The sequence below is a fragment of the Panthera onca genome, chromosome B3 (genome assembly GCF_046562875.1).
Source record: "Panthera onca isolate mPanOnc1 chromosome B3, mPanOnc1 haplotype 2, whole genome shotgun sequence".
NCBI lineage: Eukaryota > Metazoa > Chordata > Mammalia > Carnivora > Felidae > Panthera > Panthera onca.
Window position 1 is genome coordinate 83860237 of NC_138344.1, and position 21049 is coordinate 83881285.

Consider the following 21049-nt stretch of genomic DNA (forward strand, 5'->3'; position numbering starts at 1 on the left):
ATGTAAGTTTTATATGTATATAAAATGAGTAAATGTCCTTTGGCCTACAGCCCTCTAAACACTATTATTCTACTTACAGTTTGGGGTTTGGACCTTAGTCAATCCAGGATTTTGGTCCAGTCAGTCCTTTTGCATGAATGCGTATATGTGTACACGTTTGTGTGTGTGTGTGGATTGTGTTTGCTTTTATATCAGGATTTCCTATTTGTCTCCAGCAGTCACAAGTAACATTGCTTCATAAAACCACTTCAGGTGGCAGTTTAGATAATTATTTAGATTTATGATCTTGTAAAGCAGGATATTTTTTTGATAGAACATACGTAAGAACTTCTCTCATTGAAGTCCTAACAATAGAGAAAAGTAATTATCCCAACCTTCCACAAAAGATCTGAAAGTCAATGTAGCCCCAAGAAGTTCACTTTTTTCCAACCATTCTTAGTTTAAAAAATTCATGGAATAGGGGTGCCTGGTGGACGTTCAGTTGGTTAAGTGTCCAACTTCGGCTCAGGTCATGATCTCATGGTTGGTGGGTTTGAGCTCCGCTTTGGGCTCTGTGCTGATAGCTCAAAGCCTGGAACCTGCTTCAGATTCTGTGTCTTTCTCTCTGCCCCTCCCCTGCTCACTCGCTGTCTCTCTCTGTCTCTCAAAAATGAATAAATATTTAAAAAAATGAAAAATTCATGGAATATTTTGAGGAAGTAGATATGTTCATTATCTTGATTGTGGTATTGCTACAGATATAGGTATATATATCTAAGCTCATCAAATTGTACACTTTGAAAATGTACAGATTATTGTATGTCATATAACCTCAAAAAATGTTAAAATTAAGCTCCTTAAAGAATGAGTGAACCATAATTATATAAAGCAATTATAGATGAATGCCACAAACATAATATTGAGCAAAAGAAGTCAGATACAAAAGAGTACATAATATGTGATTCACTCTTAAGGGAGAGTAATGACTGAAAAGGGGTATAAGGAGGTCTTCTGAAATGGTGGTGATTTTGTTTCTTGCACTGAATTGCATGGGTGAATTTACTTCATGAAAATTAAATGAACTGTGCATTTGTGCACGGGGTCTTTGTGCTGACGGAATTGTTCTGTATCTTGATGATGGTGGTGGTTACACAAATCTATAAAGATGTGATAAATCTGCATAGATTTTTATACATGCGTACAAATGAGTGCTTGTAAAGATGGTGAAATATGAATAAATTCTATGGATTATACCAATGTCAATTTCCTGCTTTTGATATTATACTACAGTTATGTAAAATGCTACTACTGAGGGAAACTAGGTGGAACCTCTCTGTTCTAATTTTTCAACTTCCTGTGAATCTATAATTATTTCAAAATGAAAAAATACTATTGTGTTAAGTGGAATTTTAGTGCAAGAATGTCTGTTGGATTTTCTATTTATTTCCCATCTCTAAAAATTTCTCTACTCTCCCTCAGGATTCTGGTGAAAGCTGTTATGTTCCATCTAAATGGCCTCAAACCTACATGGCAGTCAATTAGTCCAGGGGTGGGCATCTGTCCTAATACAGACAAATCAGAGCCTTTTCTGGATATGGAATTTGGACTAAATTATGGTGTTTGGACTAAATGAGCCATTTCTCTTTTTATGCCTGGACTATAACTTTTAAACTCAAGAGCTTCCAGGCTGTCCTCTTTTTCATGATGTGGTCAAGGGAAGCAGAAGAACCTAGTCTACAGAGAGGAGGTGGAATGAAGCACATGCACAAAGAGAGGGGGAGACTGGAGAAGGAGAGTGCTTTGGACATTTGTCTTCCTGGTTCCTTATGTGCGGTTGACTATCTGTCCTTGAGTTCTGTGAGATGCTTCTATACATTTAAAATAGATTTGCCTTCTTATCTAAATAAGGTCCATTTGGATTTCCATTGCTTTCAACCCTAAAGAATCCTAACCAATACACTTAGGAAGATGCAAACTGAGGCTTACACTTACTTTTTTTTTTTTTTTAATTAAGAAGTATGACTTTACAGTATCTGAGATAAAGATTTCTACTTCTCCATCGTACAATTGCACAGGATGTACTGACAATCATTTAACCACCCACCTCATTTTCAGGTGAGAAAGCTGAAGCCAGAGAGGTTATGAGACTTAGCCAGATCATACAGCCAGTTTCTAGAGGATCCAGAGCCACCAGCACCTCACCTCCCTCACTTCAGTATTACATAGTATGTCCTGGAGGGAAGCTCCAGAATGTTCTACTCCGGGTTTCATCTGCTTGTTTTTAGTGTATTGGCGGCATAACTAATGAATCAGAATATAATTAACAAGGACCTACTTGAAAGATCAAATGAATAAGGGGTAGGGAATACTGATACAAATAAGAGTTATAATTACAGGTACTTACTACTAAAAAAAAACTTTAACTTTTATCATTATTAGTCATAGAGATATTCCATTTGTCACTTAGACATAGTCTTCTGAGAGTCAAAGGAAACATAATTTCAGGACAGATTACTCAAACATTTTAATTCAAACGGTGAGTGTCTGGAAGTGAGGAAAAAATTTAAGACTCTATTAAACAGGATGTCAATACTCATTTTGACGTAAACTTCCTGAGAGGTGGAGGTTTGCTCTGAAACTTCCTGCTTGGTCATAAAGAGGAACGAGGCAATTGGAACACATTAGTCTTTCTCTCCCAATCTGGTCCAATGTGGTTGATTAAAAATGCTGATTTTGGTTTATTCTTAAAAAACACAAGTAGCCAAAGCACAGCATTGTGTTGACTGTATTTCAGGAGGCACCTGCAAGGTGAGAAAAAAGTATTACCCAGTTTTAAATAAAGAGAAGTCTGATAAACACGTGACTTGCTGGAAAGCAAAGCACAGAATAGAAAAAGTGTCATTTGCAGCTTTCAGTTTTATGTTCCCTTAATGGAAGTAGCGGCTCTTACCCTGGCTAGCACATTGGAGACTTAAAGTTACAGCTGTCTACTTTTTGATGAAAGTTGTCTGCCACTGGTGGCTGTACCCCAACTCTCTGTGGTGGGGTTGTGGATGATAACACAGCCCTGTGTTATGTACACATGTAACTCCCCCTACTCTTGTCCTCCCCTAAACCTGTATTGTGTCTTTTTTTTTTTTTTTTGTAATTTCTTATGCAGAGGGGCATTTTATTTTATTTTAAAGATTTTATTTTTAAGTAATCACTACATCCAATGTGGGGCTCGAACTCATAACCCTGAGATCAAGAGTCACATGTTCCACTGACTGAGCCAGCCAGGTGCCCAGTAAAGGGGCATTTTATTTACTTATTTTTATTATTTTTAAAAAATGTTTATTTTTGAGACAGAGAGCGCGAGCATGAGTGGGGAGAGGAGCAGAGAGAGAGGGAGATACAGAATCCACAGCAGGCTCCAGGGTCTGAGCTGTTAGCACAAAGCCCAATGAAGGGCTGGAACCCATGAACCACAAGATCATGACCTGAGCTGAAGTCGGATGCTTAACCGAGTGAGCCACCCAGGCGCCCTGTAAAGGGCCATTTTAATAACTAATTTCCCGAGAATAGAGATCCCAGCTCTGTCACCACCTCAGGTGCGTATGCTGTTGTCCCCAATGTGTTCTGTTTTGTTTTTGCTGCTAATCCCTAAATCCAATAATTGGCCAGTCAATGATGCTGCATGCTGTTTCTCTGTGATCTCACTCCTAGCACCACAGGTGACCAAGGACCATTCTTAGTCTTTGGGTCTCTTTTGGACCCACACACTGGTTTGGCTTCCGGTCTCTCTCAATAGGCACAGAGTCTCTAACTCTCTAGGACCACCCCCAAGAATGATAGCTAGAGATCCTTGGTCTTCATTCCCTGGAGCTGCACTCTCCCTGAGAGAAGGCACTGGGTCATTCACATGTTTGATACTTAAACTTTGAGCTAGGGGGAAAGAAAAAACTTTTCTCACTATAGAGTTGCCCAAAAGGAAATAAGTAACTAAAAATAATAACTGCTTAAAAAAAAAAAAAAAGGAAGGAAGAAGCAAAAAAAGAAAGAGTTCCCAGACCCTTAAGATTTTTTCTGGGGGAGGGGCCCCAACACTTTTCTGTTTAGTTGGCTTCCCAATGTTCCCACTCCTTTCTGGAACATTTTCTATTTCACCTTGGCATACAGCATTGCATTTTTGTAATATTGCTTTGCAAAGAAATTATTAAGTGTTTGGCATTAATATTTGGCATAATATTAATTTATCCCTCCTACTCCTGAAGCCCCCATTACACACAGTTCTACCTTGCAGCTCTGTCACAGAGGCTAGGCTAACAGAAAGATAAATGTATTTAGTTTAATTTAGCAAATACTTGTTAAATGGAGAGGTACCTTGAGAAAAATTGGAAGCTTGTAATCCTATAACGGTGAATCTCTGATAAATATCAGACATTGACAATTGATACTACGAAGATATAGACAATATATAGACATTCAGAAAGTGAGGATGGGAAGAGTGATGCCAAATGAGAATAATGGAACTTCAGAAAAGTAGAACTTTGTTAAAAATTGCTGTACTTTTCTTTGACAACAAAAGGAATACCGGCTTTTCATTCTTTAAACAAATTTTTTTTATTATGTTTCTTTATTTTTGAGAGGCTGAGAGAGACAGAGCATGAATGGGGGAGGGGCAGAGAGAGAGGGAGACACAGAATCCCTAAGTAGGCTCCGGGCTCTGAGCTGTCAGCCCAGAGCCCAACATGGGGCTCAAACCCATGAACCGTGAGATCATGACCTGAGCCCAAGTCAGACACTCAACCAACTGAACCACCCAGGCGCCCCTACCAGCTTTTCATTCTTAAAAGTTTGAAATATGCAGGGGCACCTAGTGGCTCAGTCGGTTAGGCATCTGACTTTGGCTCAGGTCATGATCTCGTGGTCCGTGGGTTCAAGCCCTGCATCTGGCTCTGTGCTGACAGCTCAGAGCCTGGAGCCTGTTTCAGATTCTGTGTCTCTATCTCTCTCTCTGCTCCTCGCCTGCTCACGCTTTGTCTCTCTCTCTCTCAAAAATAAAATAAACATTTTAAAAAAAAAGTTTGAAATACACAGAAAAGCAGAAAGAAAGAAAGAAAGAAAGAAAGAAAGAAAGAAAGAAAGAAAGAAAAAAGCCACCTTTGAGATAATCACTGTTTACATCTGGGCATATAACTTTAAACATTTTTATTTATATGTACATTTATACACATATACACAAACACATGTGTAATTGGGATCATATTCTATATAATACTCTGTGACCTCTTTTTTTTTAAATTTCAAATCCAATTTGAATAATCCTTGTTCAAAATATAGATTATAAGCATTCAAGAAGCATTCTTGTTCTAATATAATGACCTAGGAGTAAGGATTTCAATAATTTTCAGGCCTGAGGTAATTATTAAGAAATGTTGATGTACAAGTGTATGCCTTTTTAGGAAAGAGTTAGCTAGCTATCTTCTACTGATATCTGTGAAGGTTTCTTCATTTCAACCACATCAACTAATATTCTCTACTTCTATCTATTACTATTATAAAGATGCATCAGTATTTTAATAGATTGGCACCACTTTTTCTTTAAAGACCAATTGGTATAACATTTTATTTATAAAATTCAAAATATTCCTTAGTCATACAAAATGCAGAAGAATGAGGCCCTAAACACCAATTTCAAGGTAATGATATCAATGTTACAAGTCAACCATGAACAGCATCTCCATTTAGGTTTTAGTCATATATTGTATATTATGCTGTCATTAATCTTCCATGGAAAATTAGATATGCATGAATCCCACCTAATGAAGAAAGGCATTTCATATTGTTCAAGCAGAAACAAGCAACCACGTGATTTCACATATCCACAAGGAATAAACGAATTTCGTGATTTAAGAGCAGAAATACATTAATATTTGCTAGTCACAAATCTCAAGTAGGGTCAATGTAAAAAAGGCACATATTGAAATTACTGATAACTGTCCAAAAATGTATCCCCTGAATCTTCTGAAGCATAATAGCATACACATTATCTAAGAGCTTAACTTTGGATTGTTCCTTACATAAGTATTCTGATTTAGAGTGATGTCTGAAACGAGTGACTGGCTTACTGCTGTCTACTGTGAAATCTGTGACATTTACTGACATTTGATTTTCAATTAAATACTTTTCTATATTTTGTAACCTCATTTTTTAACCTAACAATACATTGTGAATATTTATTCACATTCTGACATATTCTTCTACTCCTGATTATCATTTCAGAATATGGTTGCTCTGTTCTTAATCTCTATTAGACATTTAGTTTGTTTCCAATGTTTAACCATTATAAACAATACTGTGATGAACTATCATATGTAAGTAATTCTATAAATATCCGATTATTTTCTTAAGTTCCCAGAGATGGAACTGCTTAGTCAAGGTCTTTAAACATTTTAAGGCTTTTATGACACTACTATCAGCAACACATGAGTATCTCATATTCTGATGGGTAGAACTTTTCTAGGGGTGACAATATTTCCTGTTTGAAGCTTGATTTGTTTTGAAGATACAGAAAATTACATAATAGAGATTTTTCTCCCTGGTATGCCATAGCTCCATCCATAGTGCTCCATCTATTCTACCCTGTCAATTTGGTGTCTGAGGGGGGAAAGGTAAGATTGTGTTTAAGATGGTGTCACACCCTTGGCACATGAAGCACAATATGTAGATCAAAGAGGAGAAAGCCCTGGGCACTTCTTATCTCCAGTGTGCTCTTGCTAAATGCCTTCCTTGCAGTATTAAGCAGTCTACTGTAGGTGGACAGAATAGGTCTTTTCTTACCTGAAATTTTCTCCCCTTCAAAGATGATAACTAATTTTGTTATTTTCATTAAACATTCATGACCTGAGGGGCACCCGGGCGGCTCAGTATGTTAAGCATCCGGCTTCAGCTCAGGTCATGATCTCACGGTTCATGAGTTTGAGTCCTGCGTCGGGTTCTGTGCAGACAGCTCAGAGCCTGGAGCCTGCTTCGGATTCTGTGTCTCCCTCTCTCTGCCCTCCCCTGCTTGCACTGTCTCTGTCTCTCAAAAAATGAATAAATATTAAAATTTTTTTAAAAAAAATATTCATGACCTGAAAGATCAGGTCTACTCAAAGATATTTAATGGCAAACTATATAATTTTTATTAAAAGAAAGAAAAAGAAAACCAAGTGGCATTAACTTTGATTTGAGTATATACATGATGAGAGTTAATCCCTCCCTGTTTTAATGAGTATGGCATTAAGTGCCTACATCTCGATCTTTCATGCAGTGCAACCTATCATTGAGAGATTTCAAAGCTGTTATTTAAGATGTTGATTATATAATGTATAGATGTCATTAAGTGTATGGTTTAATCTGTTAAGACACACTTAGAGAAGGGAGCATGAGTGTATTATTGTCACTTTTACAAATCTGTATCAGTATATACATATATACATATATATATATATATATATGTATATATGTATTCATGACCTACATATGTATGTGTGTGTATATATATAGATATACACACACACACATATTTATGTGTATATATATATATATACACACACACATATATATGTGTATATATATATATACACACACACATATATATATATAGTAATATACAGGTATACTGTATAGTAAATACTGTATAGTAAATTTACTATACTACTGTATAGTAAATATACAGGTATACTGTATACTAAATAGTAATATACAGGTATACTGTATAGTAAATAGTATACCTATATAGTATATACTATACTATACTATACTATGCTATATAGTGTGTATATATATAGTGGTGGTGGCTCAGTCAGTTAAGTGTCAGACTCTTGATTTCAGCTCAGGTCATCATCCCAGGGTCGAGGAATCGAACCCCTCATTGGGCTCTGCACTAAGTGTGGAGCCTGCTTAAGATTCTCTCTCTCTCCCTCTGCCCCTCTCCTCCACTTGTATGCTCTTTTTCTCTCTAAAATAAAAATAAATAAATGACAGTAAGTAAAATATTAAAAAAATAAAAATATTATGTAGTGCAAAACTTCAGTTGGTAATTTATTTTACTTGCCTAGCACCCTCCACCTCCACTCCTCTCCCAGTTAAGATATACACCCCACGGGGCGCCTGTGTGGCTCAGTCGGTTGAGCGTCCGACTTCAGCTCGGGTCATGATCTCACGGTTCTTGGGTTTGAGCCTGCAAAGGCTTGTTGCTGTCAGCACAGAGCCTGCTTTGGATCCTCTGTCCCCTCCCCCCCACCTCTCCCCTGCTCACGCTCCCTCTCTCAAAAATAAATAAACTTAAAAAAAAAAGATATACACCCCAAAAAGACTGTGACCTTGCTTATCTTGTTCACTGCTGCATACCTATCTTAAATAGTTCCAGATATCTAGTAAAAGGTCTATAAATATTTTCTGAATGAATGAAAACTAAAGCCGTAATTCAAAAAGAGTAAAAAAATAAAAACCAAAACAGCATTGCATTTATAAAATACTATAAACAAAAGTCCCAAAGGCATCCAGTTGTAAAACAATCCAGATGTGCCAACAGAGTTGCAAATTTAATCTAATTCCAAACTTTAAAGTGGTAGCATGCATTACTGCTTCAATGAATGATGATATTAATAGTAATACTCAGAATGAGTAATAAATGCATAGTGGGATTCATAATATCAGTGTCAGAAGTAGCCCTTCTGACTGAATTCTGAGATTCAGGTATTCTGACTGAATATTTGAGAAAAGGAAGAGATCAATCCATGTAGACAAATGTTTAAACCTGTGGCAGATGAAAAAAGGAGGTAACTGCAGAAGCAATTTACCTTTTTTCTTATTGTGTGGCTTCTCTTTATTTTTTGCTTTTTCACCTTTATCTTTGAAAACAAAAGGACTAAAAAGCACCTGGGTGGCTCATTCTGTTGAGTATCTGACTCTTGATTTCCACTCAGGTCACGATCCCAGGGTTGTAGGATTCAAACCCCGCACTGGGCGCCATGCTGGGCATGAAGCCTGCTTAAGATTCTCTCTCTCTCCCTGCCCCTCCCCCCCCCCCCCATCAAAAATTAACAAAACAAAACAAAAGGATTAATTTTGGAGGACCTGAGTGGTTGGATCTTTGGTAAACAGGTAACTTAAAAAATTTTAGGAGAACTAAAGTATGTTAAACTTAATAGAAGCTTAGAAGGCACATCTTTTTTCAGATGACTACCATATGCACCCTTTACAGCTTGACTTTTAAATAAAGTCTTAAATATCAGAAGAAGGCAGAAGGCTTGTTTGATTTTTTTAACTTGGTTTTTATTATAAAATGTATCATATACACCAAAGAGCATATAAAATCTAGAAGTAGATTTTAAAGAACTATAGAAACATCAATATATCCACTAGTTTGAGAATAACTCTTTTAAAAGTTTATTTACTTATTTTGAGAGAGAGAGAGCATCTGTGTGCAGGGGGGTAGGGGCAGACTGAGAGAGGGAGAGAGAGAAACCCAAGCAGGCTCCTTGTTGTCAGCAAGGAGTCCACTTGGGGCTTAGTCTCACAAACTGTGAGATCATGACCTGAGCTGAAATCAAGAGCTGGATGCTTAACTGACCGAGCCACCCAGGTGCCCCGAGAATAATTTCTTAAATGAACTATTTATGAGAATTGTCACATCATTTGTTCTTCTTTTGAATTTTCACAAAATGGTGGCTGTTTATTTAAATAGCTAGGTCTATTCAAATCCACAGTTCTGATAATTTCCACTACAGAATACTTATTTCCGGAATCAACCATAGTTACTACAGAGCTAGGAGTATATTATTTTTCAGAATAGTGGAAAATTGTACTTATGGCTCATAAAAATAGAACCTCATAGTTTCTTAATGGAAAAATATGACTGGAAACTACAATTCTTTCAGATTAATTTCTAAACTCAGAAGTGAGATCATGATATGATCACTTGGCATGTATCTAAGCTTTTTCTGGACAATAACTACCTTGACTGGGTAAAGAATAAATCTTCTCAGATGCATATTCACTTCTTCTTAAGTGAAATTTGAGTTAGGGATAAGTTACTATTTATCATATGGAATCTGTATTAGTTTTCTATTGCTGTACGTTACCACTTCATGAATAAAAGCAATAGACATTTACTCTCTTATAGCATCTATGGGTAAGGAAGGTAGACGTGGCTTAGTTGGGTCTTCTGACTCTGGGTCTCTCACAAGGTTGCAGTCAAGGTGTTAGCTGTGGCTGCAGTGTTTTCAGTGTTCTTAATGCTTGACTAGAGGTGGATCCACTTCTATCTTACTTGGAGGACATTGGGAGGATTTAGTTCCTCTCAGTATGTTGCACTAAGGGCCTCAGTTCCTCTCTGACTGTTGACTGGAAGCTGCCCTCTGTTCTTTGCCACCTAGACCTAACCACTGAGCGGTTCACAACATGGCAGTCTCCTCCATCACAATGAGCAAGTGAGAGAGCAAGAGAGAGAGAGAGATGAAGATGGAAGTCATAGTCTTTTGTAAACTAATCTCAGACACACCTTTCCATCACTTTTGCCATATTCTATTCATGAGAAGCAAGTCACTGGGTCCAGCCGACACACAATGGGAGGAAATAACAGAAAGATGTGAAAGTCAGCAGGTGGGGATCATTGGGACCTTCAAAAAGGAGAAGATGCTGTATTTTTAGGTGATTAGTGAAGGATAATTACCACCTCTCTTGCCTATTGGCACTCTTACATAGTAACATTTCTACTATGCCTTCCTTTTTTTTTAATCAGAAGTATCCTTCTGGGCTCATTCATCCATTCGACAGGAATGCTGACAATACAGCTTTTAGGTGATTAAGCCTGGTGGCCAGCTTGCTGTATTACAAGCCCTTTTCAGTTGTACCACCCTTTATGTGTGTTTGAAACTTTCCATGCCTTTGGTCAGCCCGATTATTTCTTTGTTTGGAAAAAGTGAGATAACTCATCTGAGGTGATTTTCCCCCTCACAGGGGAAAATATATTTATTATTTCACTTTGAAAGCTTTCTTTTATTTTTTTAAATGTTTATTTTTGAGACAGAGAGAGAGAGTGTGTGTGAGAACAGGGCAGGGGCAGAAAAAGAGGGAGACACAGAATCTGAAGCAGGCTCCAGGCTCCAAGCTGTCAGCATAGACCCTGACGCAGGGCTCAAACTCACAAACCATGAGATCATGACCTGAGTCAAAGTCAGACACTCAACCAACTGATCCACCCAGGAACCCCTGAAAATTTTCTTTTCTTTTTTATTTATTACAAATTTTTTAATGTTTATTTATTTTTGAGAGAGAGAGAAAGCCCGCGCACATGAGCGGGAGAGGGGCAGAGAAAGAGAGGGAGACACAGAATCTGAAACCGACTCCAGTTTCCAAGTTGTCATCATCACACAGCCTGATGCTAGGCTCGAATTCACGAACCACGAGATCATGACCAGAGCCAAAGTTGGACCCTTAACTGACTGAGCCACCCAGGCACCCCTGAAAAATTTCTTTTTAAAGTAATTTCTTCTGACTATCATTCTATAACTTATGCTGGAAAAACGACCATACTCATCTTTGGCTTCATTAGAGTAAAATCTGGTCACTTGAAAATTAAGTTTTATGCTCAATATCTTTCATAATTTAAAGAAAAATTGTCCAATTTTACTCACAGGTAAAATTGCAGTGAAGGGTGGGTTTTCCAAAAGCTGCCAGTGCTAGAGTCTGTTTAATACTTGAAGCTGTAAAGTTGAGATATGGTAATGATTAAAAGGGTTTTTGACATGTTTTCTAAAAGGCTTTGGGTATTTAGTTATTAGCTAGTACTACATTTTGTCAAAGTATCGTGATTGTTTCTTGCGTTTCTTAATTGTTCATTTCAGGCTTTTTTGCCTTTCCCACTTTATTAGCTTCCTCCATCTTGAGAAATGATTCAAAAAACTTAAAATAGGAAATAAAAAAAATATATGGTATGATATCTGCTATCACCAGAGACCAGAATTAGTCTCTCACCTAAAATAATTTAGAAACTGGACAAAATGTATGAAGTCATAGTTTTCAGGGATCAAAGAGCAGGCAGTGCAGGACAGAGATTTTTCAGAGAAGGAAATTCCTATAATTGCTCTGGCTGCAGGAGATTTTTTCAGGCTGCAGCATAGGGAGGAGGAACCCAAGCAAAGCTCGGTCACCTCTCTGAGCAGAGGAAACAGAGTTGGAAGATCTGGGAGGTGAAAGCATCAGAATTTCAGGTTGAAAACCAGAGGAGAGAGCTGCACAAAAGAAGAGCTTGGGAGAGTACCTCTTGAGTCTTCAGCTGAGTACTGATCGGTACAGGCATGTGAGAAAACTACCAGGGCCAGAGGAAAAAAATCACTGGAAAAGAAGAAGCACAACAAAACTTGGGAGTCACACAGGGTCAGGAATAATTTGTGTTCCAACCAGATAGCGTGGAAAGACCTTATATGTAGGGCATCGAGTAGAGTCTTCAGAAGGTTATCACCTTAGCAGTTGGGCCAATAAGCCGTAAATGAAGGGCTCTTCTGGATCTGCCCAACAAAGCTTAAACGTGAGACTTGAAAGGCTCAAACTGTTTCCAAGTAACATAAATGTATCCCAGAACAAAGCCCAAAAATGTTTATACAAAAAAACCACAGCACAATGGCATGCAATAAAAAATTAGAAGGCATTCCAGCAAGCAGGCAAATACAACCTATAATGAAAAAAAAATTAATAGAAACAGCCCCAGAAATGACACAGATGACAGAATAAGTTAAATTAATTAGGAACATTAAAACAGCTATTATAATACAATGCCATATCTTCAAAAAGTTAGAGGAAAGTGTGAGCATGATAAGAGGTATGTAAGATCTTAAAAGGACCCAAATCAAACTTCTGGAGATGAAAAAAGAAGCAATGCTTAAAATGAACGATACTCTGAATGAGACTAACAGCAGATTGGACACTGCTGAATAAAATGTTAGTAAGTTTAGGGTGCTCAGCTGGCTCAGTCAGTACAGTATGCCACTCTTGATCTCAGGGTCGTGAGTTTGAGCCCCACGTTGGGTGTTGGAGATTACTTAAAAAAAAAAAAAAGATTAGTAAACTTGGAGACACAACAATAGAAATTATTCAAAATGAAACACAGAAAGATAGAAGACTGGGGTAAAAAAGAACAAAGCATCACTGAACTGCAGGACACCATGCAGCCTAATGTATGTGTCCTTAGAGTCTCAAAGGGGAGGAGAAAGATTGATGAATGGAATGCATATATGAAGAAATCATAACCCAAATTTTTCTATATATCATGAGAAGTATAAACTCACAGATCCAAGAAACTAAAAAAATCCCAAGCAAGAGAAAAATGAAATAAAACACAGCAATTCAAATCAAAATGCAATTGTTGAGGACCAGTAACAAAAAGGAAATAATACAAGCAGGGGCACCTGGGTGGCTCAGTCAGTTGAGTGTCCAACTTCGGCTCAGGTCATGATCTCATGGTTGGTCAGTTCGAGCCCAGCATGGGATTGTTGCTTTTAGCCCAGAGCCTGCTTTAGATCCTCTGTCCCCCTCTCTCTCTGTCCCTCACCTACTCATACTCTCTCCCTCAAAAATAAATAAAAACATTAAAAAAAGGAAAATATTAAAAGGAGCCAGAGAAACAAGATACAAATACAGAGAAACAAAAGTAAGGATGACAGGAGCGGTGCCAGAGTGCACATAGAATATCCTTAAACTACTGAAAGATAAAACCGTTAACGTAGAATCCTAGACCCAGCAAAAATCTTTTAAAAATTAAGTCAAAATAAAGACATTTTTAGACATAGAAAAGCTGAGAGAATTCATCACCAGTACACCAGCTGAAAAACGGAAAAAGGAAGCTCTTCAGGCACGAGGTAAATGATAACCGACTGTAAATATGGATCTACACAAAGAAATGAGGAGCACTAGAAATGGCAAATGTGGGGATAAATATAAAAGACTTTTCCCTTACTTTAAAGTTATCTTTAAAATAATGATCCATTTAAAGCAAAAAATAATAGCCATGTATGGTGGGGTCTATAATACACGTGGAAGTAAATACATATGACAACAATAGCATAAGGACTGGGTGGGGACAAAAGGAAGTATATGGTGGTAAGGTCTTTATACTATATGTGAATTAGTATAATATTACATAAGGTAGACTGTGATGAGTTAAAGATGAACTATGAACTCTAATGCAGCCATTTTTTTTTTAAAGTTTATTTATTTATTTTGAGAGAGAGAGAGAGCGTGAGTTGGGTACGGGCAGAAAGAGAGGGGTGAAGGAGAGAATCCCAAGCAGACTTCGCACTGTCAGCGCAGAGCCCAATGTGGGGCTTGAACTCACCAACTGCAAGATCATAGTAGAAATCGTGAATGGGACACTTAACCAAATGAGCCACCCAGGCACCCCTCTAATGCAGTCATTTAAAAAAACAACATGTATTGCTAATAAGCAGATAAAGAAGACAAAATAAAATCATCAAAAGTGTTCTGATTAATACAAAAGAAGATAGGACGAGAATAAAAAGCAAACAATAGATGAGACAAATAGAAAACAAAAAGAAAAATGATAAATTTTAACTCAATTATATCAACAATTACAGTAAATGTAAATGGTCTAAACACACAATGTAAAGGCAGAAATTGTCAGAGGCAAGCATTAGCCTAACACCAAAACCAAAGACATTTCAAGGTAATAACAAGAACAACAACAACTATTGTCTATATATCAATATTCCTTACGAACATGGATTTAAAATTCTAGCAAATCAAACCCAATAATTTATAAAAACAATAATATTTCATAACCAAGGAGGGTTTATCTCAGGGCTGCAAAGTTGGTTTACCATTTGAAAAGTCAAACAATGTAGTTCACAACTTTTGCAGACTTAAAAAGAGAAACATTTGATCATCTCAATAAAAATAATTTGACAAAATTAATATCCACTTATGCTAACACTCTCAGCAAACCAGGAATAGAAGGGAAATTCATTTAACTAATAAAGGGTATGTCCTGAAAACCTATGGCTAATATCATACTTAAAAATGAAAGACTAAGTGCTTTTTCCCCATTAGATTGGAAACAAGACAAAGTTGTCCTTACCACTTCAGTTGAACATTTTACTGGAAGTCAGAGCTACTGCAATAAGGCAAGTAAAGAAACAAAAGTTTATAAATTGGAAGAGAAAAAGTAAAACTTTTTCTGAAGGAATCAATAAGAAATCTACTAGTACTAATAAGTGAATTTGGCAAGGTTGCAGAATACAGGTCAATACATAAATATCAATTGTACTTCTATATACTAGCAACAATCAGAAATTGAAAAAAATTTTAAATACCATTCATTAAAAACATTAAAATATGAAATGCTTACCCACAATGATATGGTCAGCTAATCCTTGACAAAGCAGGAAAGAATATCCAATGGAAAAAAGACAGTCTCTTCAACAAATGGTGTTGACAAAACTGGACAGTGACATGCAGAAGAAGGAAACTGAACCACTTTGTCACACTGTACTCAAAAATAAATTCAAAATGGATGAAAGACCTAAATGTGAGACAGGAAACCATCAAAATCCTAGAGGAGAACATAGGCAGCAACCTCTTTGACCTCGGCCATAGCAACTTCTTACTAGACAGGTCTCTGGAGGCAAGGGAAACAAAAGCAAAAATGAACTATTGGGACTTCATCAAGATAAAAAGCTTCTGCACAGTGAAGGAAACAATCAACAAGACTAAAAGGCAGCTTAAGGAATGGAAGATATTTGTAAATGACATATTTGATAAACGGTATCCAAAATCTATAAAAAACTTCTCAAACTCACCATCCAAAAAGCAAATAATCTGGAGCAGCTGGGTGGCTCAGCTGGTTGAGCGTCTGACTCTTGATTTCAGCTCAGGTCATGATTCCCCTTCAGACTGTTGGGCTCTGTGCTGAGCATAGAGCCAGTTTGGGATTCTCTCCCCCTCTCTCCCTCTGTCCTTCCCTTGTTTATGCTTGAATGCTCTGTTTCTCTCTCTCTCAAAAAAACAAAACAAAACAAAACAAAACAGTAGAACTACCTTAGCATCCAGCAATTGTACTATTAGGTATTTACCCAAAAGATACAAAAAGACTGATTCAAAGGGGGCACATGCACCCCGATGTTTATAGCAGCATTATCAACAATAGCCAAACTATGGAAAGAGCCCAAATGTCCACTGACTGATGAATGGATAAAGAAGAGATGGTACATATATACAATGGAATACTACTCAGCCATCAAAAAGAATTAAATCTTGCCATTTGCAATGATGTGGATGGAGCTAGAGTGTATTATGCTAAGTGAAAAAAGTCAGAGAAACAAATACCATATAATTTCACTCATATGTAGAATTGAAGGAACAAAACAGATGGACATGTGGGTTAAACAAGAGAGGGAAGCAAACCATAAGAGACTCTTAACTATAGATAACAAACTGAAGTTGATGTAGGGAGGTGGATAGGGGATGGGCTAAATGGGTGATGGGTATTAAGGAGGGTACTTGTTACGATGAGCACTGGGTGTTATACGTAAGTGATGAATCACTGAATTCTACTCCTGAAACCAATATTACAGTATATGTTAACTAACTAGAACTTAAATAAAAGTTTGAGGGGGCACCTGGGTGGCTCAGTCAGTTGAGTGTTGGACTTCGGCTCAGGTCATGACCTTGAGGTTCGAGAGTTTACGACTCACATTGGGCTCGTTGCTGTCAGCCTGTCAGCGCAGAGCCTGCTTGGGATCCTCTGTCCCTCTCTCTCTCTTCCCCTCCCCTGCTTGTGTTCTCCCCTATATAAATAAATAAATAAATAAATAAATAAATAAATAAATAAATGTTGAAACAAAAAACACAATGAAATGCTTAGGAATAAACTTAACAAAGGAAGCATAAGACCTGTACACTAAAAGCTGTAAAACATTGCTGAGAAAAATTAAAGACCTAAGTAAATGGAAAGACATGCCTTATTCTTGGGTCAGAAAACTCAGCATTGTTTTTTAAAAAGATTTAAAAGTAATCTCTACACTCATTGTGGGATTCCAACCTACAATCCCGAGATCTAGAATCAGATGCTCCACTGACTGAGCCAGCCAGTCGCCCCAGAAAACTCATATTGTTAAGATGCCATTCCTCTCCAAATTGATCTATGGATTCAATGTAATCTCAATGAAAAAAATCCAGCAGGATTATCTGTGGAAATTTACAAGTAGATTCTGAAATTTGTATGGAAATACAAAGGGCCTAGAGTAGCCACAAAATTTTTGAAGAGAAACAAAGTTGGAAGAGCTACAGTGGTAGTAGTATTTAAGTGGTAGTAAATCCACACTATTGAACACTATTCATCAGTAAAAAGGAATAAATTATTGATATGTGCAAAATGGATAGCCATTAAAATCCTTATGCTGAATGAGAGAAGTTTGACAAAATGTGTACAGTATGGTTCCATTTATGTAAAGCAAACTAATCTATCACAACAGAAATCAGATCAGCGATTGCCTGGGACAGGGGTCAAGGGAGGGATAGATGACAAAGAAATAAGAGAAAACCTTAGTGGGGATGGAAATGTTTGTCCTCTTGATTATGGTAATGGATTCAGAGGTGTATACCTATGTCATGGTACACTTACTGTACTTCTTGCAGATTATTTTATATTGATTACACTTCAATAAAACTGTATGGTTTGACACCAGTATTAATATTAGATGTAGTACTTACAAGAGCTAGTTAGAATTCTAAATGTGTATATTAATAGAGCTTGCAAATTGGTTTCTTCAGTGTTTTACCTGTAAAAATTGTGGTCCTTTTGCAGTGATCAAAGATATATTTTATCAGTGTTACTCCTTTCCTACCCAAGAGCCTTCTGACAGTTTTGAGTATGTATGCATCTATGTGTTCTGGTACCTAAGTTCAGTTACTGTTACTAAATACAGAAAAAAAAAGGACAGTGTATTCAATTGCTTTTAGGCCTGCTGCCTCCTTGGTTTTTGGGCAGCTTGCCTTCTTTTAGACCTTTGTCAGTGAGACATGTTCCAGATCTTGTTTCATGACTATAGTCATAAATGGAAAAGTTATTTTCAGTGCTAAAAAATGTATGAAGGCTCTGAAAATGCTAGACATTCATCCAGGATCTCCAGTGGATTTGCATGGGTGGAAGAATAGAAGACCACTGGTTTACACTGTTTTCAGATAACTTTATGATCACAAATATACAAAATAGTAAGAGTACTAAAATTATCTCATTTCTTCTAATGAACTTGAGATTAGCATAATTTTTAATGTAATTATTTGCTTTCTGAGAATCAAGCATGTACTTGTTAAGCTAAGTATAGGTAGTCTTCTTACTTCATGATTTAATAATATAAACACTGCTGTGCTAAATTACCCAACTCTTATAAGGAGAAAGCCACAGGTATCGCTTACAACCTAAAGTAATTTTGGTACCTCATTTTTTTTACTTTAACAATTTTATTTAGATGTAATTCATATACAATTTCAACCATTTAAAGTGTACCGTTCAATGGTTTTTCCTCTATTCACAGTTATGTATGCAGCTATCACCATGATCTAATTTTACTATTTTTATCACCCCAAAAAGAAACCCCATACCTATTAATAGACACTTCCTATCCCCTCTCTTGCCCCTCCCAGCTCTAAGCAACCACTGATGTACTTTCTGTACATTTGCCTATTCTGGACATTTCATTTAAATAGAAGCATACAACATGCGATCTTTCGTGACTCATTTTGTGACGTGATCTTTTGTGACTCGTTTCTTTCACTTAGCATGAAGTATTCAAGATTCACCCATGTGCTAGCATGTATCAATCCTTGGTTTCTTTTTATTCTGAATAAAATTCCATGGTATAGAATTATTTATACATTATTTATTTATCCATTTACTAGTTGATGGATATTTGTTTCCCCACCCTGTTTTTTGGCTATTTTAAATAATGTACTATGAACATTTGTGTACAAGTTTTGAGGTTGGATGTGAGTTTTCCTTTTTCTTGGGTATATATCTAGGAGTGGAATTGGTAGGTCATATGGCAACTCTATGGCTAACATTTTGAGGAACTACCAAACTGTTTTCCACGGCGCCTACCAAGTTATATTCCTACCAGCAATGTAGGAAGGATCCAATTTCTCAACACCAACGTAAAGTACTTTGCAAGCTTCGTTTTACCCCATAAATTGTGGGTCCCATGTTACCACCAAAATGCAGATCTATTTTAAGGAAGTTGCTTTTTCCCACTTGGCAAAGAAGTTCCAGATATAATTTTCTTTCTCTAAGAAAATGGATTTGAGGGGCGCCTGGATGGCGCAGTCAGTTAAGCGTCCGACTTCAGCCAGGTCACGATCTCGCGGTCCGTGAGTTCGAGCCCCGCGTCAGGCTCTGGGCTGATGGCTCGGAGCCTGGAGCCTGTTTCCGATTCTGTGTCTCCCTCTCTCTCTGCCCCTCCCCCGTTCATGCTCTGTCTCTCTCTGTCCCAAAAATAAATAAAAAAAAAAAAAAAAAAAAAAAGAAAATGGATTTGAACTGGTTTATCCTAAGGTAACTTCTAACTAAAAATCTGTGCTTCTCCAAATTCTTCATCTTCCAACAGAAAGAATGGCTCTTCTTATTTGCACCTTGCAGTCTGACCTAAATAATAATGTTTGTTTGGCAAGGAAAAAATAAAGCTGGAATCCAAAACCTGAGTCATTGTTTTAGGTAAATTATCTATAGTCTGAACTCGTTACCCTTTCTGCCTGTGAACCAAAATCTTGGCATGTTTTGTCTTCAGTTGCTTTTGAAAAGTTCAGATATTATTTTACAATGTATGAATAATTTAGTAAGTGGACAAAAATGAAGAAATTGAACCTACTTTTTATATAGGTAACTTTTAATGTAAAAACATTAATAATTTTATATTAATAAAAATATAAAATTATAATATTATATAATTATATTAATAAAATATAAAAAAAATAATAATAAAACATTGATAATTTCCATCTAGGATGTTATAATCATAGTATTAATCAGTATCAATTATAATATTAAAGCCCTGTTGTACCTCTCTTTCATACAAAAGCCAAATGTGACCTATGACCTAGTTGTCACTTTTCCTCTTGGTTTAAGCATCCATCAGATTTATAAATCACACCTGTAGCGGGGTGGGGGGAGGGGAAAATGGGTGATGGGGATTATGGAGAGCACTTGTAGTGATGAGTGCTAGCTGTCATATGAAGTGTGGAATCACTATATTATACATATCTGCAACTACTGTTATACTGTATATGAACTAGCTGCAATTTAAATAAACTTAAAAAAAAAATCACAGTTGCAACCCACACATTTGATAATTACTAAAGCAATTCTCACATTGATGAGGAATCCAAAGGCAAAATAAGGAAGTTTCTTCTCTCCATAATAATCTGTTAATTTAGTGGTTAATATTAGACTATGAAATTTAAGAGAGAGGCAGCATAACAAAAGAGCATAGGCTTTGGAGTTTAGATAGAAAATAGAATTAAATCCTGGTTGTGCCATTTACCAGCTGTACAACTTTTGGAAAGTTTCTTACCTTCACTAAAACTCAGTTTACTCATCTGTTAAATAGTATTAATAGCTCCCACTTCATTGGGTTGTTGTCAGGCTCAGTAATGCATCAACTACAAAATCTGTATCGATGAATTTAGGGTGTTTTTTGTTTTTGTTTTTTTTACCTGAAAATCTTTCTTGATGGCTCACCATTTAAATATATATTACTTCCTGATCTAGAAGTGTGTCTTTTAAAGATTTAATGTTTCTTTGTTTTTGAGAGAAGAGAGAGACGGAGAGAGAAACATGAGCAGGGGAGAGGCAGAGAGAGCTGGAGACACAGTATCTGAAGCAGGCTCCAGGTTGAACGTCAGCACAGAGCCAGATTCAGGGCTTGAACCCACTAACCGGGAGATCATGACCTAAGCTGAAGTCGGATGCTTAACTGACTGAGCCACCTAGGCCCCCTTAGAAGTCTGTCTTTGATTTAGGTCAGTACGGATGTGC

General features: G+C 36.9%; 1 long non-coding RNA gene across 1 annotated transcript; it reads right to left on the reverse strand.

Annotated features, from left to right (window-relative positions):
* Positions 1–1135: 1135 nt before the first annotated feature.
* On the reverse strand, positions 1136–19316 carry LOC144616664 (uncharacterized). Its single transcript, XR_013556155.2, has 3 exons — positions 12272–19316; positions 11646–11714; positions 1136–2780 (listed from the first exon to the last, which is right to left on the reverse strand). It is a non-coding gene; the product is annotated as an uncharacterized LOC144616664 (long non-coding RNA).
* Positions 19317–21049: the final 1733 nt, after the last annotated feature.